The 7549-nt window shown below is 46.3% G+C and overlaps 1 long non-coding RNA gene across 2 annotated transcripts; it reads right to left on the reverse strand.

Moving 5' to 3' along the window:
- Positions 1-787: 787 nt before the first annotated feature.
- Positions 788-6509, reverse strand: LOC147652726 (uncharacterized). Of its 2 annotated transcripts, XR_015288357.1 has the most exons (5): positions 6295-6509; positions 5266-5487; positions 2056-2147; positions 1583-1858; positions 788-1450 (listed from the first exon to the last, which is right to left on the reverse strand). It is a non-coding gene; the product is annotated as an uncharacterized LOC147652726 (long non-coding RNA). The 2 variants fall into 2 exon arrangements; XR_015288358.1 differs by lacking the exons at positions 788-1450; positions 1583-1858; positions 2056-2147 and adding an exon at positions 2809-5152.
- Positions 6510-7549: the final 1040 nt, after the last annotated feature.

Below are 7549 nucleotides of genomic sequence, written 5' to 3' on the forward strand. Positions count from 1 at the left end.
CCTTCTTTTTTTATTTCATTTTTAATAGTAAGTTCACAGATATTCCTATTCCAGCCACTGGTGCTGCCACTCAAAGCATTTAGCTGTGCGTTGCATTCGGTACCTGAGCATATCGATTGCTGTGCAAGAGAAACAGCCATTCATAAACTGCTGCCTGAACATTTAACCTAATATCCCTCCCCCATTCTTGACAAAAATAAACAAAGCTAAGCTTTTAACGTGTTTCAGCAGAACGCTAATCCATAATGGTTTAAAGAGAGCTCAGCCGATCACGACTGCAAAGATAAACTGTTGAGCAGATTAAAGGCAGAAAGCAATTCTGTTCAGCTAAATCAGTTATGTAAGTTGGCCTACAACTGCAGCATTTCCCCAGAAATTATGGAAAGGTTCCCTTTCTGCTGCTGTTCATGTTCTCCAGGCTGTGCAGTAAGGTGATGACTGTATGGGGGGTTTGGTGGCTGTGTTAGAATGTGCGTGCGTGTGTTTGTGTGTGCATGTTTGCGTGTGCTGGGATCACCATCAAGCACAGCACAGCTACTGACAGACTCCAGAAGAAAGGATGGGGAATTACAACCACAAGGTTCTTCTTAACTTCCTTCAAGGTGATCCTCGTTCACTAACTAGGGGGATCTCCAAGCTTCTCCAGGAATAATTCCATCTCCCAACTTGATTGTTTTTTCCAGACAGACCTTATTTTAAAGTAATGTAACATTTAAACAGGACTAAAAAGGAACAAAGTCACATTTTTGTGCTACAAATAGATGTGGAATGGAAATACCAATGTGTCTTCCTGGAGTCTGAAACAAGGCTGATGCCTTTTTGCCTACAAAGCCCAATTCAAAACCCCTTGAAATAAACCATTGACTTTGCTTGGTCCCGTATTGATTTGATCTCTGCTGAGGAAGGGCAAGCATTGCATAAGAAGAGAAGGATTTCTTTTCTGTCTTTGCAATATTAAAAAAGGCTTCTGTGTTTTTGTTGCTGATGGCAGCCATGGCCAGCAGCACTGCACCACTTCTGGCTGTTGCTTTGTTGTCAGGGTCACAGGGAAGATCCCACACTGTCCAGGATGGACAGTACTGTGCTGCCAGACCCCCCACTGTTTAATGCTGCTTATGGTCACCTGTGCTCTGCATTCTGGCTGCACTCCCTGCCAAAGGTGGTAGATCAGAAAGATGGGTCTTTCCCTCCACACTGGGGGAATCTGCCTGGGCCATACTTTTAGAAGCTCATTTCTCTTCTTGAATACATTTTAGACTCCAGTATGGAACAAAACACTTCTTCCTGCCCTGGTGCAGTTCAGTCACATCTTCAGGTGCACCTTTTCACTGCTGCCATGCGCCAGGATCCCTCAGTTGTGGACGAACACTAGGACACAGCTCTGCACAACAGCCAGGTGTTCTTGTGCCCTGCAGGCTGGTGTGGAGAGCAGGCTGTGACACCTGGCAGCCTACAAGGCAAACAGCAGTGACTAAGATGAGTGACTAAGAAACACTCAAAGCTCTGCTGCTGTTCACAGTTTACCTGTGCTTTAATTAAAGCATCACAGATCTGAATCTCACTGTGGTAGTTTCCTGCCTACCTGTTAGCACAACACTCCTCTCTGGGGAAGATGATCATAAATCCTGCTTGAGAACCTTAAAGGGGTAAAGTGGCAAAAATTCTAGGAACTCATTCTTCTGTTTAATTTCCTGCTCTGCCTTCTCCTTAGGTACTTTGGGATACGTGATAGTGAGGAGATGGTTCCTCCCAGGAAGCATTCCAGAGAGGAGGGTTCTGGTTCACACTCACTCCCTTGAGAGTACATCTGTGCTCCATTAGTCCTGGTGAACAGGATGATTGCAGAAGTCAAGCTGACCTAGAAAGGAGGGGGCCCAGAGATACAGTGATGTATTTGGGAATGAGTGCTCATCCCAGCAGGGTCTGCATCACTTGGGTGCAGGAGTGTGCTGGGCAGCCAGTGTGTTCATGCCTTCCTGGGGTCATTCTGGTCAGAGTCTGGAGAACTGTGCCTTCCTGGGCTGCAGTTCAGGGGTGTTTGGTGGTCCAGCTCACCTCTGTGCCAGTGGGAGCAGTGCAGGCTTGGAAAAAGAAGGCTGAAAAATGGCTGAGCTCTTGGAGGCCATTGTTGGGCTCCGTCTCGGCTTCTGTTTGCACAAATAGGAGAGAGGCATGATAAGAGCAGAGTGGGAGAGTCAGCATTGCATAACCATGATGTTACACTAAAGGTACGTGCAGCTGTGACCAGTCAAAGGGAGGAAGGGGGTTGCTGTAGGACCATAAAGTTCTGTCTGTGTCACCATGAGGGAAAGCATTTACATGCTGCTTGACCTCCTGAGTGCTCCTGAGGAACGATGTTGTTTAGATGCCAAAAGAGGGGAGCCAGACTGTGTTATTTCCTTTCTCCCTACGTGACAGCTTCTGAACTGGAATGAATCTTCATCAACATCAGTAGAGGGAACAGAGAAACCTTGAATTAAACAGTGAAATAAAAATAATTGTCCTCACTGGTATCCAACTCTTTACCTGCATATCTCGCCCAGGAGATGTGTCCTTTTGCAGGCTGTTGTCCTCTGCTGCAGGGCAGCAGCTTTGAACTCTGAGGTTCAAACTGGCTGATAACGCTGATAGGAGCAACCCCAAAGGCCAGCTGGGGAGACTGTCCTGTGGGGATCTCACTGTACCTTGTGTTTCCCCCTGGCTGCTGAGGTCAAGTGCCCACAAATGGGCCTCTCCTTGCTGTAAGTGATCCCTTCCCATCATCTCCCTGCTCCTGCCCTCAGACCCAAAGCTGACAGCCATACCAACAACATGCACCAGCTCCTCCTGCTGCTCCAAGCCCACTGAGATTGCACAGCCAGGCTTTGGGCAGAGCATTTTCCTCTCCTCTTTACTGGAGTGCAGGACAAGGGCTATATTTTGCCACGCTATCAGGAACTGGTACAGCTGACTGCTCCTGACCAGGCACCCTGCAGAGAGCAGCACATTTGAGCTGCTGAAGACCTCAGCCTGAAGTATTTCGGTGGGGGCTGAGTGGGTTGATGCTAAATTTCATATTCCTTTGTAGTTGTTAAGAGGGCAATTTGCATGAGTGGTTCCAGTGGAGCTGGGGAGCTCTCCCCAGAGGTCCAGATAGCTGCAGGATATGTCAGAGACCAGGAGCGAGTGAATTCAGAGCTGCTCTCCCAGAGGTGCAAGCTGAGTAGTCAAAGCTACATAAGGAGAAGAAGGAACCTTTTCCACCTCTTTCTAAAAGCTGATCCTGATTCACCACAAAGCCCATGTGCATGACTAGGTCTAGTCAGCTCAGAGAAACTGTTGCTTTAGCAACCTCCCTTTGTATTAGGCACTATGCAGGAAGGGGAAGTCTGCAGTGGGATTTTCCTCTCCCTCATGTTGCTTTGGGAGAGCTGTAGTCCCCCCCTCCTAACCTGAGTCAAAAATACATCTGCAGTAGTTTTGCCTACCATGTGCCTGCAATTCTGTGTGGCTGGTCCCTGGGCATGTGGAATGAAAGTTTGTGATGTCAAAATATTCTGAGCCAGAAGTTAATTCTACTTGAGGGGTGAGGAAGATTATGAAGTTGTAGGCTCTGATACTTCTTACACTGGTCCCCCATCCCCTTAGAAATTGTCCATAAAGTACCATTTCAGAATAATTAAAAGAATCAAGAGCCACTTGTTTGTATAAATCAGCTGAATTTGAGAACCAAATCTGCTTGGAGGAAGAAAGGGAAGTTTCTCGGGAAACTTCTTGCTTCAAGGGAAGCAGTAGCAGTAGTAAAGTGGAGAATTATTTCTTGGAGAAAGCTCTTCCTTTCCTGGCCTTTTGCAATAAAGGGGCATTTTCCCAGGAAATTCCAGATTCTCCTCTTGAAAGCTGTATATCAAAAATGCTCATTAGTGAGGATTTCAGCTCAATCAGGCTGTTTTAACAAAGGATGTAGGGTGGGATCTACAGCTGATGGAGTGGAAAGGAGGGAGGGAGAGGAAAAGAAGTCTGCAGTCAGCTCAACCTGTTGGATTACAGGTGCATCATGTCACACTGTTAGAGGAGTTCAGTATGGTTCAAATTATGCCAGCAAAATACACAGTGTAGTTACATATAATACAATAAAGAAGCACCCATTTCAGGATGTTACTGGACAAGAACATTGAAGAAGAGAGAGATTTGATTGCCTATGTTGAAAAATCAGGTTTAACTAAGAAACTAGCTACAGTTTCTACATGTTCTCTTGATGTGTTTTTGTGTCCTCTGTCAGATAAGGTGGAAACATGTAGGAAAATGGATAATACTTGAGTGGAATACAGAACCCACAAGCACGTCAATCTTCCCAGACAGAAGACTGACTTCCAGTTTTTACCACCCAGTGTTCTCAGGAGGAGAACATTGCTTCATTCCTTCATTGCTGACATTTCCTCACAGATCTTAACAGCCCTTTAAAGAGAGAGGAAAGTGCCCTTTTGCAGCAGGGTGTGCAGATATTTCATGGTTACATCTGATTACCAGCCTGCAGACACATGTCAGAGCAAGGATGGCAGCACTGGACTCCTTTAGGTTTTTACATGGACTATAAATGGCTCTGAATTCCCTCTGAAGGCGTTACACCCAGCCCTGTGCACTGCTGGCATCAGAGCAGCGCCAAGAGGCCCAGGTGGGCTGAGCACACAAACCTGCGGCCTGTCACAACTGAGACTAAATGTGTCCTGTGCATGACCAACCGTGCGGCACCGCAGCAAGCCCGGGCTTCCTCCTGCCTCAGGGACACTGCTGGCTCTTAAGCATTATCCCTTGGAGCACCTTCTGCTCCCAAGGGAATACGAGAGCTCAGTTCCCCTCAGACTTTGCACCTTTGCACCTGCCACTTCTGTGCCACTTCTGACAGAGCTGTAGTCTTAAGAGTCAAGGTACAGCGTGCTTGCCTAGGAAAAGAAAACACAGTTCTTCCTCATGGTAAATCTCTGTGTGAGACAGGATTTCTGCTTCATAAGGAAATAGTTCCTCATTTCTCATGCAGTTTGACTTTGATCTTGCAAACATTTACTAAGAGAGGGGAATGGATTTGCAGAATGGCTGTGGCAGGAGATTGGAAATAACCCACGGCTGTTGTGAGAGCATGGTGATATCTCCATGTTGGGGAGCTGCTGGCTGCCTGAAGAAAGAGCAGGTTTCTCAAAGAAGGTAAAGGGATTTCATGCCCCAGCTCCTACTGACTTTTCTTGTTTTTTTCAGTGGAATTTCAACACATCTCCCTTGATCACCCACCTTGGCTTCTTTGGGAATCACACAGCACCATGCTTCTTTCAAAGGCTGATGCATGAGGGGATTGTGCAAGGCAGTAGCAGAATGAAAAACGGGACCTGGCGTCCCAGATCTTCTCACAGCTCCTTCTTAAATAACAGTGCTCTCCTAATGCTCAGCAAGAATCTCCTCCAGAGCAAAATTCTCACATGGCAGCACCTCAGTGCCCACAAGTTCTTACAGTACCTGGATGCAAATACAGTTAGATAATGTCTTGACTCATGTCACTACTCATTACCAAATCAGAGCATGCAGCCATATCAATGCTTAATGATCTTCTGAAACTTTAATTCATTTTACACTGTAGCCATTTTCATTAATTAGCTGCATTAATTTTATACAGATTAAAAATGTAAGTCAATCTCTTTGAAGTAGAAAAGTGGCATTTTAAAATCTACATTCTATCCCAAGCCTATAAATACATCTGCCTTATAGAAATCAGCTGTTTATGGTAGTTCTTACAGCAGAGAGGGTGACTCAAAGAGGCTTATGTGCTGCATTAGTTTTATCAGAGCTGAAAAAAACCTCACAAATTCCCTGTGAATTAGAAGGATCAGAGACTATAGATAGATCCTATGCTCTTCCCCCACCAGCTGAAACATGGCACTGGTTTTGGATAGTCTGGATCCAAAGCAGTCACACTAGCAGAAGACAGTCACATTTTGTTGCACTTCTACAGAATACTTTCTCAAGTTAAAAATCAACAAAGCAGCAACAGCACAAAGGCTGCTATTTCTCAAAACACATAGTCAGTGTTTTCCTCCATGCCTGCCCCACTTTGTTGTAGAATACCTAAGAGTGGTTGAATTCAATTATACAACCCAAAATAATATTAAAAGATGATGAGTAAGGCTGCAGAGCCACCCATGCAAAAAGCTAGGGAATCTAATAGAATTAAGGTGCTTTCTGAAGCCATTAGTTGTAGGATAAATAAGGCTGGGTAATGAGTTCAGGGAAAAAGGACAGGGGGTTGAGGTCCTAGCTGGGTCTCACAGGAGTCTGGAGGTCACCAGTGGCATCCTGGCGTCTGTGCTGGTACTTGTGCAGCTCAATGTTGTTATAAGTGACCTGGAAAAAAGGCTGAGCACTTCATCAGGGGAGTCTGCTGATGGTGCACAGTTATTTATGGCACTAAGGATGGGGACAGGTTGTAAGGAACAATGGAAAAACTTTGGGGGTGAGTCCTGCCTAATGACGGACTGGGCAATAAAGTGCAGGTGAAACTCATGCAGATAAATGCAAAGGGGACAAGCCTGTTGGGAATTATGAGTTGATGGTTGCTGGGGCTGCAGCACCAGGACAGAGAAGCTCAGTGCTCAGCTGGCCACTCCAGGCTGAGAAACACCATGAGAGGAGCACTGTCATGCTCTGCAGGAAGTACAAGCTAGTTCCTTTTCACAGGAGCTGTTCTAAACCTCCTTGCAGAGCATGACTAAGTGGAGCTAATCTAGGAGATCGTTCCCGTTTACTCCAATGTCCAATGTACTTTTCTGCTGGTGATGGTCTAAAGCTCCATGACACTTCCCAAACATGTAATGGCTGCTTGCTGCAAGTCAGAGTCAAGTTCCAGTTGTATTTTCAACCACATAATAAGGTTTATCTTGCAAAACTTTTGTGGTTCGTAATAGTACATTTGCCCACTTGTAAGATACGAGGGTTTTTGTTATGACTTTGTTTCCTAAACATTTGAAAGCCTTTGAAAAGCAGATAGCTTGCCCAACTGTGTCCATAAACATCCAAATTATACTTGACTTATTTTCTACCCTGTATTTATCCTCTGTGTGTGCATGTTGCTGTTTAATTTAGCAAGTGCAGCAGTCCTGCAAGACCAATGACAAAAGAAACCTCCTACATGCCGTGCAGCCTGGGGAGCTAAACCTCCTGGCTCCCATGCTTGAATCTGTGATGGACCAGAGAATAAGACTTCTAAATTACTTATTTAAACAATATTACAGCCGAAAAACGGGGGCAGCAGCCCCTGGAGCATCAGGAGGGGCCCTGCCAAGGTAGCCCCTTCTGTTGCAGTGGCTGGTGGAGAGCTGGGCACCCCTCCCTGTCCTGCCACTGCCCCTCCCAGCCCATTGCCTGCTCCAGGGGTTGGGCTCCGTGGCTGGAGCCAGGAGCAGCCCCATTCCCCCCACCAGCAGCTCCAGTGTCCTTGGGAGGTAGCACAGCTCAACAGCAGCAGCGTGTTGGCAGGCAGTGGGATTTTACAAGGACTTCTAAGAGGCAGCGCTGCCTTGGGAAC

The sequence above is a fragment of the Cyanistes caeruleus genome, chromosome 6 (assembly GCF_971803275.1).
Source record: "Cyanistes caeruleus chromosome 6, bCyaCae1.hap1.1, whole genome shotgun sequence".
Classification (NCBI taxonomy): domain Eukaryota; kingdom Metazoa; phylum Chordata; class Aves; order Passeriformes; family Paridae; genus Cyanistes; species Cyanistes caeruleus.